The sequence below is a fragment of the Rhineura floridana genome, chromosome 3 (assembly GCF_030035675.1).
Source record: "Rhineura floridana isolate rRhiFlo1 chromosome 3, rRhiFlo1.hap2, whole genome shotgun sequence".
Classification (NCBI taxonomy): domain Eukaryota; kingdom Metazoa; phylum Chordata; class Lepidosauria; order Squamata; family Rhineuridae; genus Rhineura; species Rhineura floridana.
The window spans coordinates 26,529,126-26,548,524 of NC_084482.1; the positions used below are offsets into that span (position 1 = coordinate 26,529,126).

Here is a 19,399-nt window from a genome sequence, read left to right on the forward strand (position 1 = left end):
CATCCTGTTTTAAATCTGTATCATCTTGCAAACCCTAAGGAGTTAAGGATCTCCCTGGCTGGGGGAAAAAGATCCCTTCACAGTGTATATCCAGAAGGCTAAAACCTACTAAATATTCCAGGGAGGAGGTATTGAATACTTCCACCCACACACTCACCATTATTTTATTTCATCATTTGTGAACCTTGAGCATGGTATTGCATCTAATGAGTGTGAAGTGACAGGACACAAAGATCTCTGTCTTACTACCTCATCTTGCAGTGCAGGGTTAAGAATACTGTTGTCAGCCAGAATTTATACTTTTCTGATGCTATTCAATTGTGCTCATCCATCCATGGAACAGCCTTCCATTTGAGCAGCAGGATCCCATTCTCTTCTCTCACCTGCAGCCTCTTGTGTGCCCCCCCCCAACTGCTTTGGAGGATTGGGGAACTATCTAGAGCAGATTTGGGGCGGGAGGTGGGAGCAACTGCAGCAGGGAGGAGAGGAAGGAGAAATCTGTGCAACGTTGGAAATTGTATTTAATTTTTGGTTTAGTATTAACCAAGTGTATCTACATTGCAAAATTCCTGTAAAGGTGAGAATGGAATCACCATACTACGGACAGGCTGAACAGCCTTCAGATGGTGACCAACTACCATCAAATCACTAGGTTATATTCAGCAAAGTCATGCCATTAGTGCAAGGACTTCTGCCTGAGCAACAAGACTTCCTCTCCCTGTGTGCCCACACACACAATCTGCTCTGGAGGGTTGGGGGGGACGGACTCAGAACATGGAGGGGGCAGGAACTCCTGTTGCTCAGGCAGCATTCCTTGCACTAACGAGATGGCTTTTTTGGATATAACTTAATGATTTTCTCTTCTGTAATCTGTAATGATAAGGAACATGAAGAACAGAAAGAGCTTCAGTTGCAATCATGCTAGTATGCTCACAAGTTACCTAGACTCTCCTATAACTGAGACAATGTTAAAAAAACGGAAACGGACTGCCTTCAAGTTGATCCCGACTCATGGCGACCCTACGAATAGGGTTTTCATGGTAAGCGGTATTCAGAGGGGGTTTACCATTGCCTCCCTCTGAGGCTGAGAGACAGTGACTGGCCCAAGGTCACCCAGTGAGCTTCATGGCTGTGTGGGGATTCAAACCCTGGTCTCACAGGTTGTAGTCCAACACCTTAACCACTACACCACACTGGCTCTCATGTCAGTGTTAAAACAGGCATCAAATACTGTCAGCTTAGAATAGAGAGCAGAACCAGTCTCTTTGGCATGACGCCCTAATCAGTGTATACTGACATTTGCACATGTCAAACAACTCTCCAGCACCAACCACTATTAAATGCCTTAATAATTTAAAGCTAGCTGTGATAAACTGCAAAGTTAGACAAATTAGCAGTGTCTGGTTTTTAAGGTCCATTTGAGCAATCTGAAACATACATGTTAAGTACGATACACTCCATAATTGACATTTAGTGACTAACACTAACAAAGCACACAAAGACAATGCTTTAAAAAAAGAAATGTAATATCTAACACAGTGGTTCCCAGCCTTTAAAAGGATGGGACCCCCTTTGTAAGCTCAAAACATTTCGTGACCCCCCCATGCTAATTGTAATTTTAGTCTCTGTTAATTGAAAAAATGGTGTGTGGCAAAATCACGTCTCAAAATATCCCTTTCCATTAAAAGCTCCCTGCAGACAGGGAGGTGTTGCTTTTTTTCTTAATGCAAATGTCCAAACAAATTGGGATTCCCCTCCCCCCCCCAATCTGAAGATGTACAGTCCTGTCTCACAACACCAGTGGGTTACAGTGTTGGACTAAGATCCAGGTTCAAATCCCATCCAGCCATGAAGCCCACAGGGTGACCCTGGACCAGACACAGCCTGACCTATCCTACAGGGTTGATATAAGGATAAAATGGAAAGGGGGGGGGAACCATGTGCACCACCGTGGGCAACTTGGAGGAAAGGTGAGATATAAATGCAATAATTAAATACATTTTAGCTGCAGTACGTGGACCCCAGCCTCAGTTAACCTGCTGAGCTTTTAAATCATCATCATCATCATCAAGAAGTAGCAATGTGGTAGTGGTGGGGATGCTAGATTGTGAAGACAAAAGGGTGGATAGACTGAGGAGGGGGGGTTGGTGCTTTTAGGCCTTGGGATGATCATCAGAACTGATGACTTGGTTAGTGTGCACTTGAGGAGTGAGAGTGGAGCAGAAGACAGATCAATGAACGCACACACACAAAAGCACCTGCTCCTCCTGCAAGCATCTGCAGGCGTGCATGCATTTGGGCACATGGGAGGGGGGAAGCCCTCAACTGCTACAACATCTTGGAGAGGTTGGGGGGGGCGGAATGTAGGTGGAAGGAAAGGGGGGACACTGACACACACACTTAGCCTCAGAAATGGAGGGCGAGCAAGTCCTGAGCTTCCTCACTGCTTCTTGGCTCTGTCTGGACTGCAGGCGAGATATGGGTTGCATCACAAAGAAGAATAATTTTTAAAAGGAGGTGGCAGTGAAGCAGGAGCCAAGAAAGGCAGGCAGGCTGGCTGCCAGGAAGGAAGGGGGAAAAACAGCCTTTCCTTGTAGCCTTGCTTCTTTTTGCTGTACGAAAAGCTCTCTCCTCTCATTCTGAGTAAGGGCATCAGCAGCAGCAGCAGTGCAAGGAGTAATCCCCTCTTCTTCCTGGTAGCTCCACCCTCAGCCTTCTTTGGCATCTGCCATGTGTGGTATAGGCAGATGCCTGGCCTCAGTATGCCTGAAAGACGGTCTGGCACTTCAGCAAAGTCCTCCCCTCTGGTTTGGAGCAAGGAGGAGGTATCATCTGCAGTGGCAGTGGAGAGCATCCAGGTAGTGAAGGCTTTTTAAATAAAATTAAATTAAATTAAATTAAATTAAATTCATTTCTTTATTGTTCACGGCCCCCTCTGGATTACTTTACGGCCCCCAGGTTGGGAACCACTGATCTAACATACAATGGTTGAGGGATAGATGCAGTCCAACCCACTGAGGCCAAATGCAACTGTTAGCAGGCCTTGTGACTTAGAGAAGATAAGGATAATTATTTTTACAGGGCCCAACCACCCTTGTAATTTTCAAAGCCTGTGGATGCTCTTGGATCCTGTAGGCAAAGTTACTTAAGAAAAGGTTCTGGGTAGTATATTTTAGGGATGTTTATTTTTAAATTCTTAAAGATAAAGATAAGCTTATAACCTTGGTAACCTAATAAGGGAAAAGAATCCTGCAGCACCATGCACACTAACACATTTATTATTTCATCAGATGCATAAAGTGGGTAGTGAACAGAAACACACAGACACTCACAGTGAGATAAAATAATAAAGGAACACATCCTGAAGACAGAACTAGTATACATGGAATGGTTTTACATGTTTTTACAATGGTATCATTATAACCCACCCTAGGACCTTGTGGGTGAATACATACATACATATTCACTAAAGTAAGCAAGGCCCCATTAATTAAGATGCAATCAGACTTTGGCACACCAAGTACTTATAGGCTGGAGCTTCATCTGGATAGATAAACTCATTATAAGTTCATGCATTTTTCTCAACATTGCAGGGACTACCATTTATTTAAAATTTGTAGAAAGACACTGGCTTGGCTGTTGCCAGGCTGTTGGCCTACTGCAGGGGTCACCAACCTTTTTGGACCACAGGGCACATTTTGAGAGAGTACTGGAGATATCAGTCACAAAATGGCTGCCATGGCAGGTGTAGCACAACACAAAATTAGAGAGCACTCATGGCAAAGCTTTCCCCATTATTGCATTTTCATACTAGAAAAGACTTGGCATGTTGAATTTCTGCCTGCCATACACAAGGCACAAAACACATTTTTCCCAATGCCAACACTAAACGCCATCCTGTACCCATGTACATGGAAGTAAGCCCCATTCAACACAAAGAAACTTTTGAGTAGAAATGTATACCATTGTACTGTACGTTAACTACAGAGTGAATTCTTACCCAGTCCCTGGTCTTCAGCTCCTGGAAAGCAGGAGACATGCCTAAACCTCTTTGCTAAGTTTTCACATTTGCCTTTTGTGGGGAGGGGGAATCTTTAACATTCATCCACATTTATTATGTAGCAATATTTGCAAAAAATAATTTCTAGATACTACCAAAAAAACAGCAACAGAAAGATGTTTTTGTTTTAATGTGTTTTAAAGTTTGTTTCTATGATGTTTTAAAGTTTTTAGGCAGAAGATTTATGTAAAGTTGACAATGAAGACATTGAGCTTGTCAAGTATTATCAATACCTCGGCATAGTCATTAACCAAAATGGAGACAATAGTCAAGGAATCAGAAGAAGGCTAGGACTGGGGAGGGCAGCTATGAGAGAACTAGAAAAGGTTCTCAAATGCAAAGATGTATCACTGAACACTGAAGTCAGGATCATTCAGACCATGGTATTCCCAATCTCTATATATGGATGTGAAAGTGGGACAGTGAAAAAGGCGGATAAGAGAAAAATCAACTCATTTGAAATGTGGTGCTGGAGGAGAGTTTTGCACATATCATGGACTGCAAAAAAGATAAATAATTGGGTGTTAGAACAAATTAAACCAGAACTGTCACTAGAAGCTAAAATGATGAAATTGAGGTTATCATACTTTGGACACATCATGAGACGACCTGATTCACCAGAAAAGACAATAATGTTGGGAAAAACAGAAGGGAGTATAAAAAGAGGAAGACCAAACAAGAAATGGATCAATTCCATAAAGGAAGCCACAGACCTGAACTTACAAGATCTGAACAGGGTGGTTCATGACAGATGCTCTTGGAGGTCACCAATTCAAAGGGTCGCCATAGGTCATAATTGACTTGAAGGCACATAACAACAACAAAAAGTTTTTAGTGTTTTTGTTTGCCACCCTGGGCTCCTGCCAGGAGGAAGAGAGGAATATAAATCAAACAATAAATAAATAAATATGAATTTTTGTTGCTAAGGAAAAAAGAGGGAAAACTATGGAGATTCCAAGGACTTGAAAGTAAAACAGAAGCAGGAAAAGTATACTAAAAGGGAGGGCAAAACAGCAGCTCTATAGGACCCCAGGGATTCCTGTTGCCTGGTGTCCAAACTACTCACTTATCAATCACAGCTCTGACTTTAATCGTTGGCTAATAATGACATACAGGAGCAGCCAGACTAACTCATTTCAGATAAATCACTTAAAAGGGTACCTGCATCTTGCTCCATAACCTTCTTTCCAAGAAGGCTAGAGACAGACTTTTTTTTTTTTTTTTTTAAGTTCAGATTCCGAGCTACCTGCTGGGGACACCACTGAAGGCCATCACAGGCATGTCCACGATATTCTAGCTGAGCTGATGTGATCTGTGGTGACAGGATTAGGGCCAGAGAGGCTGGTGTTCTAACCTTTACTGTTTTCATTTTGCTTTACTTATTTTCTCTCTCTCTCTCTCTCTCTCTCTCTCTCTCCCCCCCCACACACACACACACACAGTTCAACTGAACATTCAGTTACCTTACCAAAATAGCACAACACTGATGCCCAGATCAACAAAAATAAACTTTACAAGCAGCTTTTTTACTTGCAGTTGAAGAGCCAGGCCATAATCCTTAGGCTTTATTAGCCAAACCAAACAACTATTACTAAGTCTTCTACGCTTGTCAATAGAAAGTGATAATGGAAGAAAACAAAAATAATAATTAGAATTTGTTATGTTTTACATAACCCTGAGTGCCTTCTGTTATTTGTAAGCCGTATGGAGCTGACATTTACAATATTTCAGTAATACTGTAAAGCAACTCTGTAACAGAGCATTTAAGATTTCAATATTTAGTTACAAAAACATAATGACAATATGCATTTCCTTTACTAACTCCAATCCGTAAAGTTTCGTTACGCTTCCAGCAACACTCACAATGTGCTGTTTGACGTAAAAACAATCCCTGTGAATGTCTCACACTTAAATTTTTAAATGTAACCCCCACCAAGAACGGAAAGATCTGTCTTTCCATGCACCAGAAAGTTTATGCATCTTACTTGAAGAAGCAGAAAAGGGCCTCAGTACACAACAGGAAATAGCATGGCTATAAAACAGTAATTAAATAACAACATAAGGAGAGCCCGCTGGATCAGGCCAAAGGTCCATGTAGTCTAGCATCCAGTTCACACAATGGCTAACCAAATTATTATTATTACTATTTCAATTTCTTACCTGCCATTCCCCGTAAGATCCGAGGATGGGTTACCGCAATTTATAAATACAGTATTAAAAACAATTTAAATAAATGCCTATGAGAAGCTTGCAAGCAGGAATGCAAGCAACAGCATTAAATGAAATATTTTAATTTTCATTAAGATTTTTTTAAAAAAAACCCAGAAAGATAACATATTGTTGCCAATGTAACTGAAACTGAAAGGGCCCAAACATTCTGCATTCACAAGTCATTACATCAGTGTACATGTAATACTATACCATAGTTTAAGGACCAGGACCAGGCTGCAGGATCACATGCCTCTCATGCACAAATTCACCCTGTACCCTTCAACACTGGTCTGATAATATATGTGACCACTGCTCTTCAAAGAACTCTTAACTAGGGTGAACAAGCACACAGGTTAAAGGAAGATCGAAAGATATGAGTACAAGAGAGAAGGGACAAAGTGGAAAGAGATCCATGATCCCACACCTGCTTCCATTTGCGAAGCTATGGTTCTAAATTATGAACCTTCTGGATAGAATTGGTTGCTGCAATGACCATCATTATTGCTATACTTTGAGTTTCTTAAGTCCTCTGGGGCATATTGAAACAGAAGCTTACATGTAATCACAGATTTACAAAGTATGAATTCTACAACCAGACAATACAAACCCATAGATCAAAAGATTCCACTGTGTGAACAGAAGGATCCTTCTGCTCACAGGGTGTCGAGACCCAGGGGGGCCTGCAGCAAGAGGTGCGGGAGCCTCAGGTCCCCTTCCCAATTCAGAGTGACTCCGAGGGGGAGGGCACACCCCCAGCTCCGCAGATGGGAGAGATGTCAGATGGGGAGGATGCTCCTGAAGATCTGGGGGAGGGAGACATGCCCAACCACTCTCAGATTCCCACAGGAATGTCGCCCACTCACGCGGAGACCCCTCCTTTATTGAGCGCCCCAGGAGAGCCATTGGAGCAAGATCTCGTACACACAGCTACTCCACCCCCCCAGGAGTCCTTGGCTGGCCCTTCAAGCGCCTTCCCACCAGAAACGTCTCCTCCCCCTTCAATGGAGCCGGCACCTCAGGAGTCTAGACTGTCCAATGAACAGACGTGTGCGCGCCCTCTGTCACCCCATGTGCAACACCAAGAAAAGAGGCTTGGTCAGAAGGAGGCACCGCACAGGAGTCAAAGGCTGAGAGCAAAAACCTTCCCTATTTAAGCCCGCACCCCCCGCTGGTGGGTTGCTGAGTCAACTCCCCTTACACGTTGCAGAGTAAGCCTGAGTAGTTAGTTATTGACTACAGTGAGCTAGCTAGAGACCTCTATGAGACACCTTGCCTTTGATGTTACTTTAATAAAACAAGAATTGATTCCATTCTCGCCTCCATTTCATGATTCAAGCTCTGGGCAGGACACAGGGAGGCGTATCTTTCTTTAAGTAAAATTTTAATTGATTATTTCGAGAAGATAAAAAAAGGGAGGGGAATAAGATCATCAGAAAAAGACAGAAAGGAAATATAAAGTGAAAAAACAGCAAATCAACATACAACATACAATAGGAGGCACAGTCTAACACTTGTTATGCTTGGTTTCCAGTTGGTCCAAAAGTGACAGCAAGAAACCTGCTTACACAAAAGAGGAGAATGTCCAGTAGGAGAGAAGGGGGAGAGTGGAAGGTGACACATAGGCCAGCAGTGGGGACTGTCCATGCTCTGGTTAATTAGTGTAGTCAATGTCAAACCACATTTACTCTGGCCTCAAACCACCAGCAGCTTTTGTGTGGATTTCTCCAAGAGGACAAGGTCGTACACACGGTCATACCACTTGTCCAATGAGATGCCACAAAGATCTTTCTAAGCTGCTGAAATAACTGCACAGGCATTGACCATGAGCTCCTTAAATGTGAGGTCTCTATTAGGCCCTGTGCATAGTCCAAGCAATGCCAGTTCTGGAGACCTCTCAATGGCCTTTTAGTGATGCTCTCAATTTCGGTAAAAATTGTGTATAGTCCAAGGAGATACTCTTTTCCTCTCACAGTAACTCCCTCAATCTCAGGGTTTGCTCCAACAACCATGTACTAATGGCTCAATACCCATAATAAGGAGCAGCGCCAAAAGGGGGCACCCCTGCTTTTCCATTAAGTCTAATTTTGGCATAGGCGTCTTTATAAATTTGGTACAAGCTGTGTTCATAGTAAGGACCTAAGCTCAAGAATTTAAATAATTCTGCCAAAAAGCCCCACTCCAAACAATCAAAAGCCTTTAAGATATCTAGGCCCAACACAGCAAGGGGGGATCCCGACATCTTACAATGCCTGAGAATGTTTAAGAGCTTGCAAATGGGGTCTGTTATTTGTCTATTGGGAAGGAAGCCACCCTGGTGCTGATGGATATGCTGGCCTATTATACATTTAAGGCGGGTGGTAAGAATAGCAGTAAACAATTTGTAATCTTGCTTTAACAAAGAAATTGTCCAATAGGATTCAACAGAGGGTCCCTGAAAGGCTTAGGGATGACAGCCATTTTGGAATGTCTCCATGTTTCCAGAAGAGAAAATATTGTTTAAAAGTTGAATCAAAATACTGGATGTAAAAGGTGCCTGTATACCCATCAGGACCAGGGGCCTTATTGCTTTTAATTTGCTTTATAGCTTCTAAAGTTTTCCGCATTACTGGTTCATTGAAAGACTGCCTCTCTTTTTCAGAAATAGCACACAAAACTGCCTCGAGATTATCAGAGAACTCTCCATAAAGGGCTTTATGGAAGGATGGTGGAGAAGGGTACTTATTTTCCTTTTATAAAGTGCAATTTTTGGATCCAAGACTGTTTTGCAGTGTCACTGTGAGCAAAAACAGATTATACAAATGTGTGGGATTTATATAAAGTTTGATGATGGAGGGGGTCCAGGTTCAAAGTCCTGTTCAGCCATGAACTTCACTGCACGGTGCTGGGCAATTCACTATTTGATAGTCCAGCCTACCTCACATGGTTGTGAGGATAAAAATAAGGATATCAGAAACTGTCCAAAAAAGACCATCACAATAAATTACACAAATGCTATCCGATTGTTAAGCTAACAATCCTCTTTTAAAGAGATCTGATAGACTTTCTGGATCCAGTCAGCCAGCCTTCACAAATCCACAATGGGATAACAGCTACGCAGTAAACCAGTGTCCCAGTTTCTGGTAACAATAATCCAAGGGGCGGGGGAAAAGGCTTGTTTTTGGTTCCATTCTCAAGCCCGCTTTCCTGGTGAAGCCAGGACAACATGCACATGCCTGAAGAAGCCTGGAAGAGTTCCAAGCATACATTCAGAAAACTAAGATAACAGCTGAAGTTTAAACTTCTACCAAAAATTTGATGAAGGGTTTGACAGTGCCTATTTTAATGTGCAGTATAGTTTTGTACTCCGGTATCACTCCAATGCATTTGTCAAACAAATTATATTTCAGCTATATAGCCTAGAACTTAAGACACATAAAACCAAAATAGTATTGAACTTTCATCCACCCCGTGCAAGGGTACCCTTGGCAGCCTCTTAACCATCCATTATAATCCAAAGCAATTTCTCTCTGTAGCAATTTAAAAGCTGTAAAAAATATAATGGCCGATGACAGGAGAAACAAACCACACTAGAAGTTATTGAACCTTGTAGGTTCTCTCAAGTGTCTCAATTGACATTTAAGTGTGAGTTATTGTGCCACAATATCATAAAATGTGCTCAGTGTTGCAGATATATTGTTATTTAAATGACACCCAAAAAAATCAGCTCCAAAGAAGAGGTAACTCCTTTTACAGAAAGAGAAACCTTTCCTATAACCTTGCTGCTCTGGAATAGAAATTTCAGTTACTTAATTTAGAGAATTGATCCAAATGGTCCCTCCCTCCCTCCCATATTGCTCACTTTGGTTCCCAAACACAAAATCCAACAGACCTCAATCTCAGAAGTATAATTTATGAACAAATGGTGTAATATGGACTAAAAAAACTAAATGTGTAGAAGAATTCATTTCACAATTTATTAAAAGCTACTTCTGCTCCCTGCTAAAGCTTGTTATCATTCTTCTGCAGCATTTACCGCTGCAATAAATGGGATGGCTGCAGTCCTAAGAATGAAATACCCAAGACTAGTTTTCGTGTGCTTTCTGTCACAGATGTTCCTCTTCGCACAGTCTGGTGTTGCAGAAAGAGAATTATATGCAGCTGCTAAATGTGACCAACCTTGAATGAGACCTGGATTTTCCCATTCTCTTGCATTTGGTTTGATTATCAATATGGCCTATGAGACGCTCATATTTCTGTCAAAAGAAAAAAAGCACTCCCAATCTTTCATAACAGATACCCTCTGGCTAAGAAGGAATATTGATGGCATGAATCCTAACTAAGCTTCCAGGTCCTTAAAGAACTCTCTTTCCATTCATGAACAAGACTGAGATCCAGCAGAGAATCCTGCCAGCAGAGGGGATGGGTAAGCAATTTTCACCAGTTCTCCCCTACCGCTGCAGCACGCACTCCGACACCCCAGCAGCACACCCAGATACCAATCCTGTCCCCATATCTGCTGTGGCCACACTAGTATAGGATCTAATAATGTCATCCAAAACAAAAGATTTAAAAACATTAAAACAAAACATCTTTAAAAACATATTAAAACTTTTTAGCATATCATATATGTTAATTGACTTACCAATGCCAGAATGCCTGGTGTTAACAAGTGTTCTGCGAATTACTGTTAATTAGGTAGTTATCATTGTCTATACTTTGCTGCATGTCATGACCCTAACCTCACCATTTACAGCCCCCCACCCCAAAATATGTGTGCGCACATACCCGTAACTCAGACTAGCCCACAAAGGCTTATGCCATAGTATGTTAGTCTTTAAGGTGCCACAACACTCTTTGTTGTTTCTCAGGTATAATGCTAGTCTGACTGCTTTCCTTTACAAAGACTACACCAAACTGAGACGTGGATAACTGCTCCTCAACTCAAAAGGAGTATGAAACACTTCAGGCTCAGACCAAACACAGGCAAGCCTGGACAGGTCTTTGTTCTATAGAAGAATTTTAAGAACATCAATGGAATATCACCTTCATGCACATCCTTAGCTTTTACATCTATCCGTTTCAACAGTTCAGAGCAAAGTCTCACTGGGTGATTTACAGCCACATTCCAGTTACTCAATATGGGCCGCTGTCTTAGGAGCATTAGCATTTAAATTGTGACAACTAAGCCTTACCATTAACACCCTATTGAGATAAATAAGGGAAATTTACACCTCGTTTTGATGCAATTTCCATGCATATGGCTATAAATACCAGACACAAAAGGTGATCTTTTTGCCTAGAAGCTTCATATTAAACTATCCCTCTCTCTTCCCATACTATTTCCCTATATTTCACATGCTTCCTTGTCTTGCTACTTTTGGAGAACACAAGCATCTGTTACAAAGAAACAGACTAGCTACTGGGAATACTGGAGTTACTGGAGGAATTCTTATTTGACTTTGTTATACTGATTTGGGACAGCAGGCATCTAGAAAGCTGCCATATTTATTTATTAAATTTATATCCTGCCCTTCCTCCCAGAAGGAGTCTGACTATTGGTCCATCTAGCTCAGTAACAGAGAATCTACCCTCGCAATCACTTTTTAAGTTCATGTTTCTCTTACGATAAGACTTCATGCATGTGATAAAGTGGACTCTAGTCCACAGAAGCTTATGCCATATTAAATCTGTTAGTCTTTAAATCTGTTAGCAAAAACAACATGGCTACCCTTCTGGAAATCCTGCAGGACAGCATTTGAGTGGCAATCTACTCTGGTGCTATGGAACTCCAAACACATACTATGTCTTTTAAAAATGCAGTATGATGTTGTAGTTCAACATCTAGAAGGCTAGCCACCCTTGCTTTATGCATTCAATATGCTGTTGCCTATTAAAACTACAAATACCATACTATAAAAACTATAGCAGTATATATGCCATATATCCTCCAAAGCATTTTTTCTGTTCAACTGTTATTATGGTTTCATGAAATGAACGTCAAAAAACAGAAATGTCAAGCTCACAAAATAATTCTACCCACCCCAGCAGAGACATTTACAATGCTCCCTTCAGCCCTTAAAGAAGGCCAGCAGCAGTGGTACACCAGTGCTTCTCTCCCTTGTCAGGCTTCTGCTCTCTTTTCCCAGCTATACAGCAGAACTCCCAGCAACTCAAAAGAGCTTGCAAAACTTCACTTGCGGCTGGAGTAACAGGGGAGGTTAAATGAAATCTAAGGGCCAAACAAGGTGATGGAAAAAAATTCTGATTGGGATCACTATCATGACACATGGGAAGTGGGGGACTTAACCCTTTCCTCACTCCTACACTACATCCCAATGAAAATCCTGGAACTGATATTTGCACAGCAGTGGGGGACGGGAGGAATTTTCATCAGGAACAGTGTGGGGAAAAGAAGGGTTAACATCCCCTCCTCCTGTGTGTCAGTCTTAATTCTGATGAGCCCTCCATAGGCTGACACCTGGTATTTGTTTTAAAAAATGACAGAAAATGTGAAATGCAAGCCACACATTTCTTGGAGCATCTAGTTTGGGCCTGAAAAGTGCATCCTTATTGAGATTGGAGTGGTTATATATTTATTACTGCCCTTTATTCAAGAAGCTCAAACTGCTGTTACCCCATTTTACATTAGTAAGAACCTTGTGAGGTAGGTTAAAAAGGGTTGAAGCAGCCATAGTAACGGGCGATGCCCCGTGAGGTAGGTTAAACAGAGACAGGGATTCACATCTTGACTGGGGACTTGAAAAACCAAGGCTCCTCAATTCAAGTCTAACACTGTCCACTTTACAGCAGCTATGCCAGAAAAATGAGGAAAGGGAGGGATTAAGAGAAAATTGGTAAATAAATGAAAGATCAACAATTGGTGTCCTGGCATCATAAAGGCTAATATTTATTGTGTCAGAAGTTTTGTAATCAAGAGCTGCCAAACATCATCAGATACATGAAGAAGAGTGACAATTATGGATAATGAATACAAATACACAGATAGCAAGGGACAGAAACTGTTTGGAAAGGTAAAATGTAAAACGTCAACACATACTGGGAATTGTGCTAAGAGAAGAAAGCAAGACCTAAGGCAACAACAGCTCCATTGATAAAGATGGATCCAGGTACACCTATTCCTTGAAGGCTACTGTTTAATTTGTATTTGTATGACATCGTATGTGAGTTTAGTTAAGTGATCAAGTTTGAAGTTACTTCATCAATTTAGGTCATGATTCAATCTACCAGGATTTCTAGTATTTCACTCTACCTGCCCTCTCCATCTCCTCTCCCATTTTTTTGAGGCCAGAAACACAAGGTCCTGGGAGATTGAGATGTTCATCCACTTGTTTCTCTGTGTTGCGATTTGTTGTGTCTGATTTGTGTCATTCTCTCATGACGAAGAAATTACTTTGCCCTATGTAAGCCAAAGAAGAATACTGTTGGCAGCCAATGACATGTGACTTTGGAGGTGTATGAACTGCTGACTGCACAGATTGTCTTAGTTCTCTAATAAATGTTGCCAATATAAATATAAGGAAAGAATTAGCACCAGGATTCATATACAGGAGAGCAAGGCTAGGTTTGTGGATATACAGAGTTCTCTATGTCCTGTTCAGCTTGTAGAAAATAGAACTTGCTGTACTACATGTAAGCAGCAGAGAATTCATTTAGGTATACTGCATAGGGAAATAAAAGAGAGAATTAATAAGAAAAGACGGACAAGTACAATAAGGGCACACCAGAAAAGTATGATGAAAGGGACAAAGCTAAGGGCATAAAACTCCCATTGAGCCATATGTGATAAATTTCAGGAAGGTACACTTTACTTTGGCTGCAGAAAAAAGTAATCATTTGTGCCTTGGTATCTACAAAACATGCATTTTAAAAGAAGCATCTAGTTTGGGATGCAAATAATTTTATCACATCTGTCAGGAGGTTCCCTATGACAACTTCCATTGAACTATTTCAAATATAAAAGAAATACTTTCACCAACAAGCATTTCAAATACCAGAATAAAAACATATATTTATATCCCATCTGTCTTTCACTGTGCAACTCTGTGATGTACATAGGATCCTCTCATCAGAGCAATGACCACAATCAGGCCTGATTGACTTCACAAAGATTGATGCATTGAATCCCTTTAGACCATGTCCTGAGAGTCAATAATGTATTTCCAAAATAAAATACTGAATACAGTTACATTCAACATCTTTTATTAATACTAGGCACCAGTATACATGTAATTTGCAACATACTTACAGCTACAGTTTTACAAGAATTTGAAAGAAACAAAAATAAGGCATGTTTAACACAACTGTATGCAGCACCAATTTATTGGACAATTTGTGGATTCTATCCAGAGAAGCACAAGTGTAAGGATACTCACACAAGTACCTCTGCCCAACTGCAGCTAATTCCCCACTTCCCACTGCAGCCCCCATACCCAATCCCACACTGTTCTGGAGAATCCCAACTCAGGAACAGTTTTTCAGGAGACTCAGGGGCTGCAGGTGAGAGGTGGGAAAGTCCCTCTTGTGTAAGCATTCTTAGGCTTCCACTTATCTGGAAATAGACCTTTTCTTTCAGCTTTTTTTTTATACTGAAAGTGAAGTCAAAGTTCTCAGAGACAGAGACTGCAATCCAATACAGACTCACCTGGTAGTAAGTCCCATTGAACCAATGGAGCTTACTTCTGAGTAGACATGTATTGGATTGCAGCCAGAGTGTATTGCCCCAGCCTGGGCACTCAGGTTTCCGAGATACCAGAGAGACGAATAAGGCAGACACACACCAGCAGGTTTACTTAAAAGGAGAGTGTTTATTGGATAAGGTGGAACAGGCCGCCAAGCTCTGCACGAACATGGACCAGTCTGAACCCCGAACTGGGCAACCAGGAACCCTTTTATAGGATACATGTTTACAGCACAGTAATGAGCAACTAATTACTACAAAGGATTAAGTCACAGCTTTCCCACCATAGCCCTCCAGTGATGGAGGCTCTTTCCCAGAGTCATACAGCATAACAATAGCTGATAAGCGCAGCCTCTAGCTTCCCAGCTCCAAGGTCTACACTATCTGGTTAACAAGGCACCTTCCCAGCATCACACAGCACTCTTGGCAGAGCATCAGACTGGAATGCCTGTTAGGAACCTCAGATTAGACCCAAGGTGGCTCTGAGGTCGCATTGACCGTCCCTTGACCCATTTTATGCTGAATGCTAGACTAGAGAGAACTAAGGCTGGGGGGGGGGATACAAGCCCCCTTTGCCTACAGGCAGCTATTCTGCTGGTGAAGAGGCTGAGCATCTGCCCACGGGCCAGTACACAAAGTTATCAAGATCCTGCCTCTTTAACTGGTTAGTTATAGTGCCATATGAAAATACTCATAATATTGTGAACTTACACAACCAAGTTTCTTCTCTTGAAGACATATCTTTATGCACTACAGAATAGTTGTCATTAATGTGCCTAATTAGTGTTCATCCAGCGATAACTTCTGCATTTCTGTTCTATAAAGTTAAAAATGTAACGTATTGACCAGAGTGAACTAAAAAGTATGTCAGAATATGGCCTAATTGCACACAAATTGTCATTATTTAGCATCCCCTTTTCCTTTTTAAACAAGAAAGCACCAGTCATTGTTATCACCAGTTACTTGATGGAGGCTGTTGACAAGCAACCCCTTGTGCTTGCTCCAGTTAGGCATGTAAACACGGACCCTACTTCTACAGTTATGCACTTAGCTGGATTGGGGGGGGGGATGTTTTACGTTATTAAAACAAACCCCAAACCATAAGAACTACAACAATTATGGTTCTACTTGTTTGTTTTTAAACCCCTCAAGATCAAATATGTAATTTGCTCACCTGTGTAGCAATCTTGATGCCCCATCCACATCTACTGTAGTTCCCAGTTAGTGTCCAGTGCAACATCTGCTGTAACTTCTTAGGATCAGTTTCAGTTGATGCAGCTGACGATGTGGACAAGGTGCTTATGACGATGTGGCCAGCAAGATGTCCTCTCGACCCTTGCTCTTCTTGGCTTATTAAAGCTCGCCAAGGGGGTATGACCGAGTGGATCCAGAGTGCAGTCAAAGTGCCTTTGCAGGAGGCAATGGTCCCAGCTGTCCTGAAAAAGCCTGCCCTGGACCCATTGGTTTGTGACAGCTACTGCCCAGCCGCAAATGCCCTTCTTAGGGAAAGTGATGAATAGGGTTGTGGTACAGCAATTGCAAATACTCTTGGGTGAAACAGATTATCATGACCCATTCCAGTCTGGGTTCAGGCCTGGAAATGGGACTGAATCTACCTTAGACGCCCTGATGGATGACCTTTATCATGAGAGGGACGGGGGACTGTGACCCTGTTATTCTTATTTGATCTCTCAGCAGCTTTTGATACCATTGATCATGGGCATCCTTCTGAGTTGACTTGGTGAGGTGGGTATCATTTTCAGTATTAGGTGACTGTCTTTCGGCCCCCTGGCACTTGTGCTATGGGGTGCCACAGGGTACCATCTTGTCCCCAATGCTGTTTAACATCTATAAGAACCCCTTGGGAGTGGTCAGCAGGAGATTTGGGGCAAAGTGTCAGCCGTTCACTGACAATATGCAATTCTATTTCTTTGTAACATCTGAACCGGGAGAGAATGTGCAAGCCCTGGATCAGTGCCGGGACTCAGTGGTGGGCTGGATGATAGCCAATAAACTGAGCCTGAATCCTAGCAAGATGGAGACACTGGACAGCTGCCAGCTTTGGATGGGATCATACTTCTTCTGAAAGAGCAGGCTCATAGGGGGTACTCCTGAATCCATCTTTGACTCTAGAGGCCCAGGTGACCTCAATGGCTAGGAGTGCCTTTTACCAGCTTTGGCTGGAATGACAGCTGTAGCTGTTTCTGGACCGGAATAACCTGACCACTCTTGTCCATGCACTGGTAACTTCCAGGCTGGATTACTGTTAGGTGCTCTATGTGCAACTGCCCTTGAGGTTGGTCCAGAAGCCGCACCTGGTGCAAAATACGGCAGTGCGACTGCTCACCGGGCAGGGTATCGCCAACATGCTATCCTACTGCTGAAAGAATTGCAGTCGCTGCGCATTAGCTGCTGGGTCAAGTTCAAAGTTCTGGTTTTGGTATACAAAACCCTATGCAGCTTGAGACTAGAACACCTGAAAGATCATCTTACCCCTTATACACCAAGTCGATCACTGCCCTCTGCAGGTGAAGGCCTCCTGCAGATACCATCTGATTAGGAGGTCCGCACAACATAGGAAGCAGACCTTTAGTGGCACTTACCCTTTGGAATTCCCTTCCCTTAAATATTAGACAGGCGCCATCTCTGTTACCTTTTTGGTACCCACTGAAGACCTTTCTCCTTCAACAAGCCTTTTAAATAGAGACCTTATCCCAGTCTGCATCTGTGTTAGAATTGCTTTTCAAGATGTCTTTAAAGATGTTTTTAAAGAGATTTTGTTTAATATCTTTTTAAAGACTTTTTGTTTTAATATGTTTTAAAGTATTTTGTTTTTAAGATGTTTTAGAGTGGTTTTAGCGTTGTTTTCCGCCCTGAGCTCCTCCTGGGAGGAAGAGTGTGATATCAATTTAATAAATAAATAAATTTCAAACTATACATCAGTGCATTCTGTTTATGGAATACATCCATTGAAAACCGTTTGAGCTATACTTTTGTTATGAATAAGTCTATTTCTTTTCATCTCTTAAAAGCATATTGCATTTAGTGATAATAATGTTTAAATCAATAACATGCCTCTTCATTCCCCGTTTTTCATGTTACCTGATTTTCAGGTGGTTCTCATATTGGTTTGTAAGATTCTGATTCAGACACTTTAACAGCATGAATTCTCTGAAACACAGTTGAAGGAAAAAATGAATGAAAAACCACACATATTAAAGTTTGGTGCAAATTTTTAAAGTTAATATATACAAATTTATCAAGATTGTGGGGGGAAATACTCACTCTCAGATGTTTTGAAGTTTGTAATTCAACCAGAGATTACTGGAGTCTTTTCTGATTTACAAAACATTCACTGTGCCTTGACACGTTTCTCATCTTCTGATGCATGGAAAACCGAGAAATATTTCCCATCTAAAATATGAATATGGCCATTTCAGGGATGATACTGAAGCACTTGCAATACCTTCCTCTTCATCCATATTGGATTAAAAGGACATACGTTTCCACAGCGATTCCAAACAACTTATTCTAACACATAGGATCAGAATTGCTAACTCCCCAGTCTTTCCCACTGGAAGACACTGAAAGTCCCATTAGGTCTCAGTAAACGTCTCTAGACCACACCAGACCTCACAGCATGCAAAGGTCAAAATCAAACTAAAGTAAGTCACACTCACATTCCCCCAGCCATGATGACCTTGGACCACTCTCTCTCAACTTAATCAACGTCAAAAAGTTATCTGAAGGATGAACGGGGATAATCCCAGCAAAAGGGGGTGGCGTAGATAAAATGTGTTAGGATACCACCATACCAGTGAGTTTGAAACTCTTAAGAATAGCGGGGAGGTTTCAACGCTGCACACAATCCTTTGATGGAAGTCTCAGGGGCTGTTACTTCAGGTAACTGGATTTTGAAACTTTATACTGTACTGCTGCTTCCTCCAGTATCCAGCAGATGGTGCTAGTGTATCAGAGGCTCCTCTTTTTTGTCAGAGGAGAGGACCAATTACAGGCATACCCCGCTTTAACATACGCAATGGGACCGGAGCATGTATGTAAAGTGAAAATGTACTTAAAGTGAAGCAATTATCTATGCATGTACTGCACAGCAATCGCCACTAGATGGCAGCAGCGTCATGCCATTAAGTGTCCGTAATTGTGAAGCACATGTACGTTAAGCAGGGTATGGTGGCGTATGGAGCATGTACGTTATAGCGAGGCGATGTTAAGTGAAGCAACGTTAAGTGGGGTATGCCTGTACACAGTTTTGTCTGCCACTCCTTTTTTGTGTTGGGCATTAAAATACTAAATAGTGTAGGGTGTGTATACCCTCTAACTTCTGCAGGTGTAGGACCCACCACACTGATTTAGTAATCAGTACTTGAAGTTTTACCAATTTCTTCAGACTCAAACAACAGAACACAGCATTGCAGTCACATAATCAGCCC

General features: G+C 41.8%; 1 protein-coding gene across 3 annotated transcripts in view; it reads right to left on the bottom strand.

Annotated features, from left to right (window-relative positions):
- Positions 1-19,399, bottom strand: part of CBX5 (chromobox 5) — a 57,227-nt gene that overhangs the window by 30,772 nt on the left and 7,056 nt on the right. Inside the window, exon 1 of one of the 3 annotated variants that reach the window (XM_061615115.1) lies at positions 18,051-18,119. The exons of the other annotated variants lie outside the window; for them this stretch is intronic. The gene's annotated coding sequence lies outside the window, so the exon portion shown is untranslated. Of the gene's footprint in view, positions 1-18,050; positions 18,120-19,399 lie in introns of those variants that run through there. 3 annotated transcript variants of the gene reach the window in all.